Raw genomic sequence first — 15,039 nt, forward strand, 5'->3', positions numbered from 1 at the left:
GTTGGACGCACAGCCAAGGGGGCGGAACCGAGGGACAGAGGAGCAACTGGTGGCAGAGACGAGGGACAGACGGGCAACTGTGGGCTGAGCTAAAGGGTGGACGCACAGCTGTGGGGCGGAGCCGAGGGATGGACTCACAGCCGGGGGCGGAGTCGAAGGAATGGACGCACAGCCGCGGACAGAGCCCAGGTAGGGATCCACAGCTGGGGGGCGGAGCCAAGGGGCGGGCGCGCAGCTGGAGGGCGGAGCCGAGGGACGGAAGCACAGTCGAGGGGTCGGAGCCGAGGGATGGACAAGCAGCTGTGGGCAGAACCAAGGGGCGGACGCATAGCTGGGAGGTGGAGCCAAGGGACGGACACACAGCTGGGGGCGGAGCTGAGGGACGGACACACAGCTGAGGGACGGAGCCCAGAGACGGGTCGAAGCTGGCTGGAGCAAGGACACACGGGACCCACGCCCGGTGCGCCTGGGAAACCCTGAAAATGCGCCAACTGGACACCCTTCAAGTTCAATCAGTAAAGAGAGTGACGTCCTAGCAGACGCCAGGACTCATCAGGGAGTCCCCAGCAGGGTGAACAAACTCTCCCACAGGACACAACACACAGCCCGGCGTCCCCAGTCCCCGCTGGAACGAACTGAAGTGTCCCCTAAATTCACGTGGGGAGCCCGAGCGCCCAATGTGGCTGTATTTGGAGATGGGGACCCCACGCCTCCAGAACTTGAGAAAATAAGTTCCTGTCGTGTGTAAGTCACCCTGTCTGTGGGGTTCTGTCACAGCGGTCCAGGCGGGGACTGACCCCGCTTCCCATCACACACACACTCGGCCCCTCGGAGACGAAGGATTGGAAACATGGGCAGCAAAGCGGCAAAACATTTTAGAAGGAATTACAGAAGATCTGTCACCCTGAGTCACCTGCACACGTGAGAGACAAAGGGCCCGTGGCTGGGGACGCTGGACTGAAAAATCCACGAGGTAAATGCAGTCAAAATAGGAACAGAAAACCAGAGCAGGCATCTCGCCCGAGAGACACAAGCATCTCAGCCCTGAGAACCATCGGAGCAACCTGCAAGGCTGCCCAGGCGTCTCCTACACTGTGGGGTCGGCACAAATCAATCCCCCGCAGCCCCAAATACCTTCGAGGCCCAGGAGTGCACCGGGGAAATGGCTTATCCTCTGGCAGAGCCTCGCAGCTCAGAAACGAGGACCGTTTGCTCCCCCTAGGGCCTGGCAGCCCCACTGCTGCTCCGGGAAAGCTCAGAAACACTGGCTCCTGGGCTCAGGAGCATTCAAGAATGTCTGATGACCCCAAGGTCTGTGGACAAGAGAATGCATAAATAAACTGATGTGTGGGTGTCCAACGTAAGATACAGCCAGTGCGAAGCCCACCTCAGCCACGTGCATGGTCCAGAGGTGTCTTAGAAACACCAAAAATCAAACCCTAGGGTGACAGAAACATGGTGCCATTGCTGTAAAACCAAACAAGTAAAAAAAAAAAAAAAAAAACCCAATAGGCCAGACGCGGTGGCTCACGCCTGTAATCCCAGCACTTTGGGAGGCCGAGGCGGGTGGATCACGAGGTCAGGAGATGGAGACCATCCTGGCTAACACAGTGAAACCCCATCTCTACTAAAAATATAAAAAATGAGCCGGGCGTGGTGGCGGGCACCTGCAGTCCCAGCTACTTGGGAGGCTGAGGCAGGAGAATGGCGTGAACCTGCGAGGCAGTGCTTGCAGTGAGCCGAGATTGCACCACTGCACTCCAGCCTGGACAACACAGGGAGACTCTCTCAAAAACAAAAGCAACATCTTGTTTTAGAATACACAGTCATGTGACAAAAATGTTCTAGTAAGCAAATAACCAATCCAATTTCAGGCTGGCAGCTGTAACCAATCCAGTTTCAGGCTGGCAGCGGTGGGGGACAGGCTGCGGCTGGGTAGGGCTTAAGTCCTGCCCCTGGCTGGCTGCTGGGGGCAGTGTCCCATCGATTACCACGCTTTATATTGCACGAGTCCTGCGCTGCTAGCATGCGTCAAAAGGTATGTTGAGTAGCAATAGAACTAAATGACCTGGGGGCACAGGGACAGAGAGGATAATTTCAAGCATTTCCTTCAGACCTGCCTCCTTCAAATATCCCGTCTCACTTTTTAAACTTTAAGGGTTCATTTTGAACTTTTATTAGGGAAGGGAGTTGCCCCAGCCTGTGTTGCCCAGGCTGGTCTCCAACGCCTAACCTCTGGTGATACGCCCACCTCGGCCTCCCAAAGTGCTGGGATTACAGGCGTGAGCCACTGTGCCCGGCCTTCAAATCAGATTTTTAAAAAGGAACAAAGAGCTCTGAGCCTACAAAGAAACTCCCAGGTAAGAAGCCACTGGCATCCCTGCTGCTCACGGGCGCCGCCTGGAGCTCGGCTCGAGGCAGGACACAGGTGGCAGCCAGTGGTCAGCTCCAGGCGCCACGGGGACAAATTTGCAAATACCAAAGTAAAATGAGCGAGAGGCAGGGATTCAAGTGACCCAAAGACCACAAAGGCAAGACCACGCCCCACCCCACTGCAGTCCAGCTGGAAGGTCCAAGCCCATGATGGCGGCCCTCTTCTGGGAAGGCCAAGTGTGCTGGCACTGCCTGCGGGAGGGTCGAACCGTGTCAGGCGGGAGTACTGCTGTGTGTGGAGACCGAGTGTGTCAGGCGGGAGTACTGCTATGTGTGGAGACCAAGTGTGAAAGGCGGGAGTACTGCTGTGTGTGGAGACCGTGTGTCAGGCAGGAGTACCGCTGTGTGTGGAGACTGAGTGTGGCTCAAGGGGATGTGCGCAGATGCCAAGTGCCAAGGCAGGGCCTGCAATGGTTCACTATATGTGTCCACGCGGCTGGGCTATGGTGCCCAGATGGCTGGTCAGATGTTATTCTGGATGTTTCCATGAGGGTGAGTATGGATGAGATAAACATTTAAATTGGCTGACTATGAGGGAAGCAGACTGCCCACCACAATGCGGGTGGGCTTTGCCCGAGCAGGCGAAGGCCCCCACAGAACAAAGCCTGAGCTCCCTGAGCAGCAGTGCTGCGGCCGTGGCTCCTCTTAGGTCTCCAGCCAGCAGGGACCCCCTGCAGATTTTGGGCTTCATGAGTCTCTATGAACAAGCCAGTTCCTTACACCCTATTGGTTTGGTCTCTCTGGAAAATCTTGGCACAGGGTCTCCAAGGTGGGACTTCTGAGCAGGCATCATGTTTCCCACTTTCCTTGCCCTCCCAACCCCCATGCAGAGTCCCACAGGAAGGCATGCCGGGAGCCCCTGAACCTGGTGACCCTGGTTGGGCAGGACGCCCAATACTCCCAGCACCTGGGTCTTGCCTCAGTGAAAGGGGGGAACCCCCATGAGGTCCATGCCAGTCCCCAGCTGGAAAGCAGGGACCAGGTGAGTTATAAGGGATCACAGGGACAGCAGAGCAGCCTGTACTTAACAAATGCACCTTTTGGCCGGGCATGGCGGCTCATGCTTGTAATCCCAGTACCTCGGGAGGTCGAGGCAGGTGAATCACTTGAGCCTAGGAATTTGAGTCCAGCATGGGCAACATGGTGAGACCCTGTCTCTGTAAAAAAAATACAAAAAATTAGCCGAGTGTGGTGGCATGCACCTGTAGTCCCAGCTACTTGGGAGGCTGCGGTGGATCACCTGAGCCTGGCAGGTGGAGGATTACCTGAGCCTGGCAGGTGGAGGCTGCACTGAGCCGAGATCACACCATTATATTCCAGCCTGGGCAACAGAGCCAGACCCTGTCTCAAAAACAAAACAAAACAAACACAAAAAAAAACCTACCCTTTTTATCTGGGGGTAATTTCAGATTCACAGGGAAACTGCAAAGGCTGGGCAGAACCTGGTAACCAGAAGCCTCCCTGCCGCCAAGGCCCTGCCTGGCCCCGACTCGCCTACGGAGGCTGAGAGGAAGCCTGGTGCTACCCAGAACCTCAACTCCAGCTGTAGGCAGAGCCGCCCTCAACTGTCTTTTTTTTTTGAGACAGTCTCGCTCTGCTGCCCAGGCTGGAGTGCGGTGGCCGGATCTCAGCTCACTGCAAGCTCCGCCTCCCAGGTTTACGCCATTCTCCTGCCTCAGCCTCCCGAGTAGCTGGGACTACAGGTGCCCGCCACCTCGCCCGGCTAGTTTTTTGTATTTTTTAGTAGAGACGGGGTTTCACCGTGTTAGCCAGGATGGTCTCGATCTCCTGACCTCGTGATCCGCCCGTCTCGGCCTCCCAAAGTGCTGAGATTACAGGCTTGAGCCACCACGCCCGGCCTCAACTGTCTTTTTTAATCAACTATTTTTAAGAACAGCTTTAAATTGGAGAGTTCCCAGAGACCCCGCCTGCCCGGCTCCTCACAGCTCTCGCCTTCCACCCGCTTGCTACACTGTTACAATCAGTGAGCCAGGATCCATGGCTACCTGAAGCCATACTCAGACCTTTCCTTGGTTTTCACCCACGGTCTGCGTCTGCCCCAGGGTCCCATCCGGGAGTCTGTGTGTCGCCGTCCTGCCTCGCCGGCCCTGCTGCACCGTGAGTTTCTCAGACTCCCCTTGCTTTCTGACCGTGACAGTTCTGAGTGCAGGACGCCCCTTCGTTGGGACTGGCCTGGTGTTTTTCTCAGGGTGAGACTGCACTTGGGGCCTCCTTACCCTCCAAATCAAAGGAGCATCTTTCTTGACAAATTCACATTCCCACCTTTTGGGGGGATTCTGCAGGTGCCAAAACAAACGAAAGCAACCACGAAAACCCCCCAAACGTTCGAACTTCAGGCAATTGACTAGAAGGTTCCCTAAGTGCAGGGGGCCTGGACACGCTGGCCGGCAGCCACTCTGCCTTTCGGGCCGCACAGGCGGGATGCTGGGGGGACCCAGCGGCCTCCACCCTTCAAAAGTCACAGTCGAATTTTTCGTGTTTGGGTTTCTGCTTGGAAAGTGACGGGCCTATTTCTGACGCAAGCGACAGTCAGCGCTGTGAGAAGAAGGGAGCCCTTCTGGGTAGTGCGCTCTGGGAACGGTCCCTGGCCCCCAGATACTGCCGGCGAGGAGACTGTGGGCCTGGCACCGCGAGTCCCCCTGGCCACCTCTGTGGAAAAGGGTCCCAAAGACAAGCCCAGGTTAGCAGCAGGTCCTTCCGGGGGTGCATCAGGACACAGCCTGGGGTCTCCCGCAATGCCCCCTACACAGTGGACGGTGCAGCCGCGTGGGTCAGGCTGAGGGCTGGCTGTGGTAGAAGGGACCTGGCTTTGGAGTCAGAGCTGGCTCGATGTCATGTGCCCATCAGGGACCCATCCTGCCACCTCCCTGGGTGCCAGGCTCTGCTGAAGCAAGCAGGGAACAAAATTGTGGAGATTACAGGGGCCGCTCCTCCTCTTTCAGTCTTAACTCCGACAACCTCAAGGAACTCTGTGCGTGTCTTTGAGATTCTATAATTAGGACGGCCACAGGAATTCTAAGGAGCTCAGTTTCCATGGCAATGTCGCGCCTTGAGCACTCTTACAAGACGTAGAAAACACATTTTAAAACACTAAGCTCGGCACAGGAGGCTGGGACAGGCGACGCCCCTCAGGTGTAGGGGCGGTGAGGGAGGGGCTGAGTCCCCGGCAGCAGGTCAGGGGGCACTCGAGGCCTCCCCTGTTCACTGGACACGGCCCCACTACACGGGGTGACCAGCACAGCCCAAAGCAATGCCACAGGACGGCCCTGCGGTGCCCGGATGGGTGCAAGTCAGTGGTCGAGCCGCATGCAGAGAGCCAAGTGCCTTCCATGGTGGGCCAGGTCAGTGACCAGGAGGACAAGGAGACAGTGAGGTGCCCTTGGGCCCAGAGGTCCCCAGAGGCTGGGGGTGCAGCTGTCACCGAGGGTGCAGGTAAAATGGGCACTGCCACCTCTAGACTCTGCTTCTTCCCCGGGCAGCGACTTCCACTGAATTCTGGGCTCCAGGAGCCCAGGGCCACCTGGCTTCCTCTCCAGGCTTCCCCAGCACACAGTTAGCTGCCAGCATGTCCTAGGCAAAAGAGAGACACAAGAACAGCAAAGACTGCAAATTCGTGTCCAGAGCTAAGGTGTCCCAGGGCTGCCTGTGGCCCAGACACTGGAGTGTGGGGTTTGGGGTAGGACCCCACCTCGCCTGACTCAGCCTGGTTGGCCACTGGTCCACAAACTGACCTGCACCCTCTACAGTGGGCACTGGGCCACCCTGGCCAGGGACTGCCAGGGAAAATGGAGAACACGTTGGACGTAGAGTCCTAAAAAGCCACCAAGAGCCGCAGGAGATGGCGTTAGCCTGTTTGCCTGGTGCGGAGCCCCTGAACCTTGGCTACACCCACACCAGAGATCCCACTGCATTTCAGGCCAGAACGCTCCCGGCAGAGCTGTCTGAACAGAAGTCCTTCATTCCTTCTGCGCTGGATGGTGCCAGCCATGCAGGCACTGTTCCAGAGGCTGAGGGCAGTGGGAGGCAGGATGGGCCCAGCTAGGACCAGAGGGTGAGAAGGCACAGGGCAGGGCGTCTGAGGATGTGGGGTGGCCGTGGGGCAGGGGCAGCGGTGGGGGGCAGTGGAGGTGCAGCCCCTCCATCTGAGGGACCTGCCCGGATCTCAAGCCTGAAACTCAAACTTCCTGTTTCTAACCACAGATCTATTTCCCAATTGAAAATGTGACTGAAAACATGCTATGCTTTTAAAGGTAACTGAAAAATAACACTAAAGTCACAGAAGAAGACTTGGAAAAGGTTTTGGGCACCACTGTGGTGGGAAGTGGATAGCTGCCCGCGGCACAGGGTCTGTTTTGGGGACCGGCAGCCACAGCCCAGGCTCTCACCGAGGCAACCACCTCCCTCTTCCCCACAGCTGCTCAGTGCAACCACATAGCACAGAAGAGCTCGAGAGACAGAAGAGGCACAGCCGAGGCGCGAGTCGGGCAAATGGGGAGCCAAGCTCTGCTGACTTCCATCCTCTCACGTCCAGGCACGTGGGACACACGGATCCCCAGGAACGGGCAGAGCCTGGCCCTGTGAGCACTGGGGCCACATGGCGCAGCACAACGGCTATCATGGTGTCAGTGACACAAAGGGACAGGCAGGTGGATAAGGGACCTGGGAGGGATGGACGGGCATGTCCCTGCCATGACGCAGTGGCATGGGGGCTGCTCAGGTGTCTGCGGCCCTCGGGAAGGCGACCCTGGGTGCGGCGCAAGTGGCAAGCCTGGGCCAGTCTTGCAGTCCAAGCCTCAGGTCCCTCGTGGTGGAGCTGGGCAATGTCATTCCCCAGCCATAGATTGTGGCCACTAGGTCCAGCTGCCCTCATGGGTGGCTCTGATGCCCCGAGACCTTGGGCTCGCTCATCTGGGGTCTAAGCCAATTAGACGAGGGCATTTCCCAGTGACATCATGGGCCCAGGGCGGTCACGTGACTGAGACACGCAATCAGGCTGGAGCGGGGTGGGCATGGCAGGGTCGGCGGGGCAGGGTCCCCAGCCTAGGGCGGCTGGGGGGAGACAGGGAATGAGTTGGGTTACCCACCAGCAGCACCCACCTCTGGACACGCGATGGGTCACCTGGACAGCACCTGCCCCGGCCACTACTCCGGCTGGGCAGCCCCTGCAGCCCAGGGTAGCAGACCAGCTCGCCAAGGCCACCGTCGGCTGACTTTGGTTTTTGAGCTGAAAATTTAAAAAGTCTATAAAACAGAGCCTTGGTCACTGAAGAAAAGTTTCCCATTGAGGAAGCTGGCAGGCCTTGGCATCTGGGTCTCTGGTGCCTGGTGCGGGGGGGGGGCAGAACCCGCGATGGGAACACACTGGGTGGGGGTGCTGGATGCTGTGCTGAGAAGCCCTGGCAGGACCCACAGGTGATGCTGCTCCAGGGCAGCCTTGGATAGAGCGATCGGGCGACAGCCTTCAGGACAGGGGCAACATCCTCGGGCCGTGGCATTCTCACCTGCGGAAATTCAGCTGCCTGACTGCCTCCCACAGTGACCAACATGGACCCCTGGGACAGGAACCGCGCTCCACAGAAAGGAAGTGCTTCATGTTGGCGAGAGGCAGCTGGGAGGCTCCTTCCGGGGAACAAATGCCCGCATGGAAGGGAGGAGGCCGTGGCTTCGACGCATGGCCCCCCAGGGACAGCCACTGTGGCATGGACTGCTGGAGCAGCCCTGAGTAAATCTGACGGGGAAACCTGGCGCTGCCCTCCACCCACACTCCAGCCTCCTTCGAATAATCGGACTCACCTGCCATGGAATGCGCACGGAAGGCGGGAGGCATCACAAGGGCCTCAGTGTTTACTTGGGTTCCCTGGGAGCGTGTCAGGGCCACGGGGACCCACAGTCACTCCACGTCTTGCAGCCAGCCCAGGGCCCCATGCCTCCCTCCTCAGGGGAGCAGGGCTGGGACGTGGGCCGAAGCCTCTGGTTCCCAAGAAGCCAGGGCCCCCAGGGTGTCCTCCGCCCCACCGTCCCCAAATGCTGCTGTCAGCAGCCGTTCAGGAAAGTGCCCCTGAGAGACGTTTGGGAAGGAATTACATTCCTACAGTTTGGCCTTACAATCAGTTCTACTGAAAATATCCTAACTTGTTGTAATACAAAATCAAGATTTTAGGAAATGACTGAGAGGCTGACCAGTATTTTCACAGTTTCCGTGGGAAGATGTACGCCAACTTCCAAGCAGTCAGTTGCAAATAAATTCATACCAAATACCGCTCCTTTCTATGTAAGAAATTTTTTTTTTGGATTCACTAAAACAAACAAAACACATCAACACCAACAAGAAGCTGCTCTGAGATCCTCACTGCTGAGTTCCGTATCCCCCACCTCAAACAGACCCAAAGGCCCAGGCTGGAGGCAGAGATTGCCCAGCGCCCGGCAGAGCCAGGCCAGGAAGGCTGCTGTGAGGACGTGCAGCTGAGTCAGAATAACTCAGAACCAAGAGTTGAGCCGCGAGGGGACGCAGCGCTAAGGATGTGGCCAGGGACGCCACGCTAGAAGTCTAACCCTCCTCCCACGAACAATCGATAAAAGCTGGAAAATAAGCAAAAACTGTGTTGCAGGCACCCGAGACCAGCAAGCACATCAGAAGAGGAGGTGTTGCCAGAGAGATGCGCCACCCAGGCCCTGCACGTGCACGGTGTCCACTGACCCTTCGCAGGCCACACAGAAAGCTGGGCCGGGAATCTCACTGAGACAAAAACTGGGGTTCATAGCCACTGGGACAATCAAGACCTATGGAACTATCTCCATCGGCTCAGCCGCCACAGCAAAATACCACAGACTGGGTGACTAAGTGACAGGTATTCACTTTCTCATGTTTCCAAGGCTAGAGTCGGGATGACGGTGACTGAAGGGCAGGGTCTCTCCTTGCTTGCTAGCGGCCGCGCATTCACCATGTTCTCGCGTGGTGCAGAGGGTACAGACACAACCTCTTGCGTCTCATCCTCTCATCCTATAAAGAGCACAAATCTCACCACAAGGGTTCTACCCCGTGACCCTAACTACCACCGTGACCCTAACTACCGCCGTGACCCTAACTACCGCCGTGACCCTAACTACCACCAAGACCCTAACTGATTACCACCATGACCCTGATTACCACCGTGACCCTAACTACCATCAAGATCCTAACTACCACCATGACCCTAACTACCGCCGTGACGTTACCGCCGTGACCCTACCGCCATGACCCTACCACCATGATCCTAACTACAGCCGTGACCCTACCACTGTGACCCTAACTACAGCCGTCACCCTACCACCATGACCCTAACTACCACCATGACCCTAACTACCACCATGACCCTAACTACCACCATGACCCTAACTGATTACCGTGACCCTAACTACCGCCGTGACCCAACTACCGCCATGACCCTAACTGATTACCGCCATGACCCTAACTACCACCGTGACCCTAACTACCGCTGTGACCCTGATTACTGCCATGAACCTACCGCCGTCACCCTAACTACCATCGTGACCCTAACTACCACCATGACCCTAACTACCGCCGTGACGTTACCGCCGTGACCCTACCGCCATGACCCTAACTACCACCATGATCCTAACTACAGCCGTGACCCTACCACTGTGACCCTAACTACAGCCGTCACCCTACCACCATGACCCTAACTACCACCATGACCCTAACTACCGCTGTGACCCTGATTACTGCCGTGACCCTACCGCCGTGACCTTAACTACCGCCATGACCCTACCATCGTGACCCTAACTACCACCATGACCCTAACTACCACCATGACCCTAACTGATTACCGTGACCCTAACTACCACTGTGACCCAACTACCGCCATGACCCTAACTGATTACCACCATGACCCTAACTACCACCGTGACCCTAACTACCGCTGTGACCCTGATTACTGCCGTGACCCTACCACCGTGACCTTAACTACCGCCGTGACCCTACCATCGTGACCCTAACTACCACCATGACCCTAACTACCACCATGACCCTAACTGATTACCGTGACCCTAACTACCACCGTGACCCAACTACCGCCATGACCCTAACTGATTACCACCATGACCCTAACTACCACCGTGACCCTACCGCTGTGACCCTGATTACTGCCGTGACCCTGATTACTGCCGTGACCCTACCGCCGTGACCCTACCATCGTGACCCTAACTACCACCATGACCCTAACTACCACCATGACCCTAACTGATTACCGTGACCCTAACTACCACCGTGACCCAACTACCGCCATGACCCTAACTGATTACCACCATGACCCTAACTACCACCGTGACCCTACCGCTGTGACCCTGATTACTGCCGTGACCCTGATTACTGCCGTGACCCTACCGCCGTGACCCTACCATCGTGACCCTAACTACCACCATGACCCTAACTACCACCATGACCCTAACTACCGCTGTGACCCTGATTACTGCCGTGACCCTACCGCCGTGACCCTAACTACCATCGTGACCCTAACTACCGCCATGACCCTAACTGATTACCGCCATGACCCTAACTACCACCATGACCCTAACTACGGCCATGACCCTAACTACCACCATGACCCTAACTACCACCATGACCCTACCACCATGACCCCAACTACCACCGTGACCCTAACTACCACCATGACCCCAACTACCACCATGCCCTAACTACAGCCGTGACCCTAACTACCACCATGACTCTAACTACCGAGGTGACGCTACCACCATGACCCTAACTACAGCCATGACCCTAACTACTGCTATAACCCTAACTACTTCCGTGACCCTAACTACCATGACCCTAACTACCACAATGACCTTAACTACCACCATGACCCTAACTACCGCCATGACCCTGACTACTATCGTGACCCTAACTACCTGTCAAAGGCTTTGTCTCCAAATACCATCATGCTGGGGGGTTAGGGCTTCAACATATGGATTCTAGGGAGACACACACTCTGCCCACAGCATTCCAGAAGTGCACACCTTGTTCAGTTATGCTGGCCCACAGCCAGGGAGGAACTTGGCCTCAGGAAGAATGGGCCTCCAGGCTGCCCTACGCCTGGTTCAGACGAGACTGCCGCCACCACACTGGGAGGAGTTAAGGGTTCTGGGGCCATTGGGATGTAATGACGGTATTTTGCATGTGAGAAGGACACAGAATAGACATTCCCACCCCAGAAGAGAGAACTAGGATGCCAGGCGCAGTGGCTCACGCCTGTGATCCCAACACTGTGGGAGGCTCAGGCAACCGGATCACCTGAGGTCAGGAGTTCAAGACCAGCCTGGCCAACGTGGCAAAACCCTGTAATAAAAATATAAAAATTAGCGGGGTGTGGTGGTGTGAGCCTGTAATCCCAGCTACTTGGGAGGCTGAGGCAGGAAAATTGCTTGAACCTGGGAGGCGGAGGTTGCAGTGAGCCGAGAGTGTGCCATTGCCATCCTGGGCAAAAAAAAAAAAAAAAAAAAGAATCAAATGGAAATTCTAAAAGTAAAAAATGAAGTGACTGAAATTAATAATTTAAAAGGTAGATTTAAGAGTAGATTGGGTGAAATAAGAGATAACAGTAAAAAAAATCCATATTGAAGCACAAAGCAGAAAAAACTAAGACAGAAGAAATCCAGAAAAAAGAGCACATCAGACATACAGGTGTGAAGTGTAGGGGTTCCAGGGGAGAGAGAACAGGATGATATTTGAAAAGCCAAGCGCTGGCCGGGCATGGTGGCTCACACCTGTAATCCCAGCACTTTGTGAGGCCAAGGCGGATGTATGATCAGGAGTTCGAGACCAGCCTGGCCAACATAGCAAAACCCTGTCTCTACTATAAATGCAAAAAAATAATTAGACGGTCATGGTGGCAAGTGCCTGTAATCCTAGCTACTTGGGAGGCCTTGAGGCAGGAGAATCACTTGAACCGGGGAGGTGGAAATTGCAGTGAGCCGAGATCGCACCACTGCACTCCAGCATGGGCAACAAGAGTGAGACTCCGTCTCAAAAAAAAAAAAAGAAAGAAAAGAAAAGAAAAGTCAAGGGCTGATATTTTCCAAAAGAGACAAAAGGTATCACATCCCTGATTCAAAAAGCTCTACCAACCTCAATTAGGAGAAATTCTAGATTCCTCTCTCCTTCACAAGGCTGCTGTTGTGATGAAGACATTTTTAACAGGAGTCAGAGAAAACAGAGAGACGCTGCCTTCCAGGGGTGGCAGTGAGGCTGGAAGGCGCCCTCACCACAGAAATGACACCCTAAGCCAACACAAAAACCTGCTTGGGGAAACACCCTGCCTGCCCAGAACTCCACACAGAGTGGAGAGCACCCTCCAGAAAGAATGCCAAAGACCTTTCCCACACAAACAAAAAGCAGACAGTTACAAGTCTGTGCTGAAAGAAATACTAAAGGGACTACTTCAGGCAGAAGGAAGATGGTCTCCATGTAAGCGCCGTCTTGCAGGAAGACTAGAGTGCCTAGAAGGGTAACCCGGGGGGTAAATCTGAAGGACCACTGTCTAAGACAACACTTGGTTTGTGGGTCTGAAATACACATAGAATTTACAGGCATGATAACAACAGCACAAAGACTGATAGAAAATAGCACAAACTACAATAAGGAAAGAAGAAGAATTAGGCCAGGCACAGTGGCTCACGCCTGTAATCCCAGCAGTTTGGGAGGCCAAGGCAGACAGATCACTTGAGGCCAGGAGTTTGACACCAACCTGGCCAATAAGGCGAAACCCTGCCTCTACTAAAAATATAAAGAATAGTTAGGCATGGTGCTGGGCACCTGTAATCCCAGCTACTCAGGAGGCTGAGGCAGGAGAATCACTTGAACCTGGGAGGTGGAGGTTGCAGTGAGCCAAAATCGCGCCACTGCACTCCAGCCTGGGCAACAAGAATGAAACTCCATCTCAAAATAACAATAATAATAATAATAATAATAATAATAATAATAATAAAGAAATAAAAAGAATTAAACTGTTATAAGATTTTAAAGGAAATGGTAAAGGTAGTTTAAGCTACGTTCCAAGGATGTGACTCATAGTCTCTAAGGTAGCCATTAACATAACATTAAGAGAAGTATTACTTAACAAAGCTATAATAAAAGGGGGCAAAGTGGAATAAAAACACTTGGTTAAACCAAAAGAAGGCAAGAAAGAGTGACAAAAGAACAGACAGGACAAATAAAGACCAATAGCAAGATGACAGAGCTACGATGTAACACATCAGTGTGACATTAAACATAAACGGACTAAATCCTTCATGTATTTATTTATTTATTTATTTATTTATTTTGTTGAGACGGAGTCTCGCTCTGTTGCCCAGGCTGGAGTGCAGTGGCTGGATCTCAGCTCACTGCAAGCTCCGCCTCCCGGGTTTACGCCATTCTCCTGCCTCAGCCTCCCGAGTAGCTGGGACTATAGGCACCCACCATCTCGCCCAGCTAGTTTTTTGTATTTTTTAGTAGAGACGGGGTTTCACCGTGTAGGCCAGGATGGTCTCGATCTCCTGACCTCGTGATCCGCCCGTCTCGGCCTCCCAAAGTGCTGGGATTACAGGCTTGAGCCACCGTGCCCGGCCAATCCTTCATTTAAAACACAGCCATTTTCAGACTAGATTAAAAATAACTAACTTCTGCTTATAAGAGTCATTTCCAAAATATATAGAAAAGAAAGTGAAAAGGATGAAAAAATAGAGCATTAAACCTAAGCCTCCTTCCTCCTCCATCATCACACCACACACAGCACACACACACAGGAAGCTGGTGTATGTCCCCATCACTATGAACATCATACAGATCTACCAGATCACATGTTAACAACACACAACATCCAGAGCTGGCGAGTCAGCACTAACAACATAGCAGATCTACAGATCACCATGTTAACACACGACACTCACAGAGCTGGCCGTAGTCACACTAACATCATACAGATCTAACAGATCACATGGTTTAACACACACAGAGCTGGCGTATGCCACACAGCAATCATACAGATCTACAGATCACATGTTTAACAACAACACACAGAGCTGCGTAGTCACACTAGCATCAATACAGTATTCTACAGATCACATGTTACACACAACACACACAGAGCTGGCGTAGTCCCACACTAGCATCATGAGATCTACAGATCCACATGTTAACACACACACACAGAGCTGCGCGTAGTCACACTAGCATCATAACAGATTCTACAGATTCACATCGTTAACACACAGCACACAGAGCTTGGCGTAGTCACACTAGCATCATACAGATCTACAGATCCATGTAACACACACACACAGAGCCCTGGCGTAGTCACACTAGCATCTACAGATCTACAGATCACCATGTTAACACACACACATACACAGAGCTGCCGTAGTCCACACTACCATGTCATACAGATCTACCAGATCACTATGTTAAACACACACCACACAGAGCTGGCGTAGTCACACTAGCATCATCAGATCTACAGATCACAATGTTAACACACACAACACAGAGCGGCGTAGTCCACACTAGCATCATAACAGATCTACAGATCTACATGTTTATAACAGTCAACA

At 54.0% G+C, this 15,039-nt stretch overlaps 1 protein-coding gene across 7 annotated transcripts in view; it reads right to left on the minus strand.

Moving 5' to 3' along the window:
- The window catches only part of PRKCZ (protein kinase C zeta), a 147,398-nt gene that overhangs the window by 63,523 nt on the left and 68,836 nt on the right, over positions 1-15,039 (minus strand). The gene's annotated exons all lie outside the window — the stretch shown is intronic.

The sequence above is a fragment of the Rhinopithecus bieti genome, unplaced genomic scaffold (genome assembly GCF_001698545.2).
Source record: "Rhinopithecus bieti isolate Rb0 unplaced genomic scaffold, ASM169854v2 scaffold_13351, whole genome shotgun sequence".
In the NCBI taxonomy this organism is placed as follows: Eukaryota; Metazoa; Chordata; class Mammalia; order Primates; family Cercopithecidae; genus Rhinopithecus; species Rhinopithecus bieti.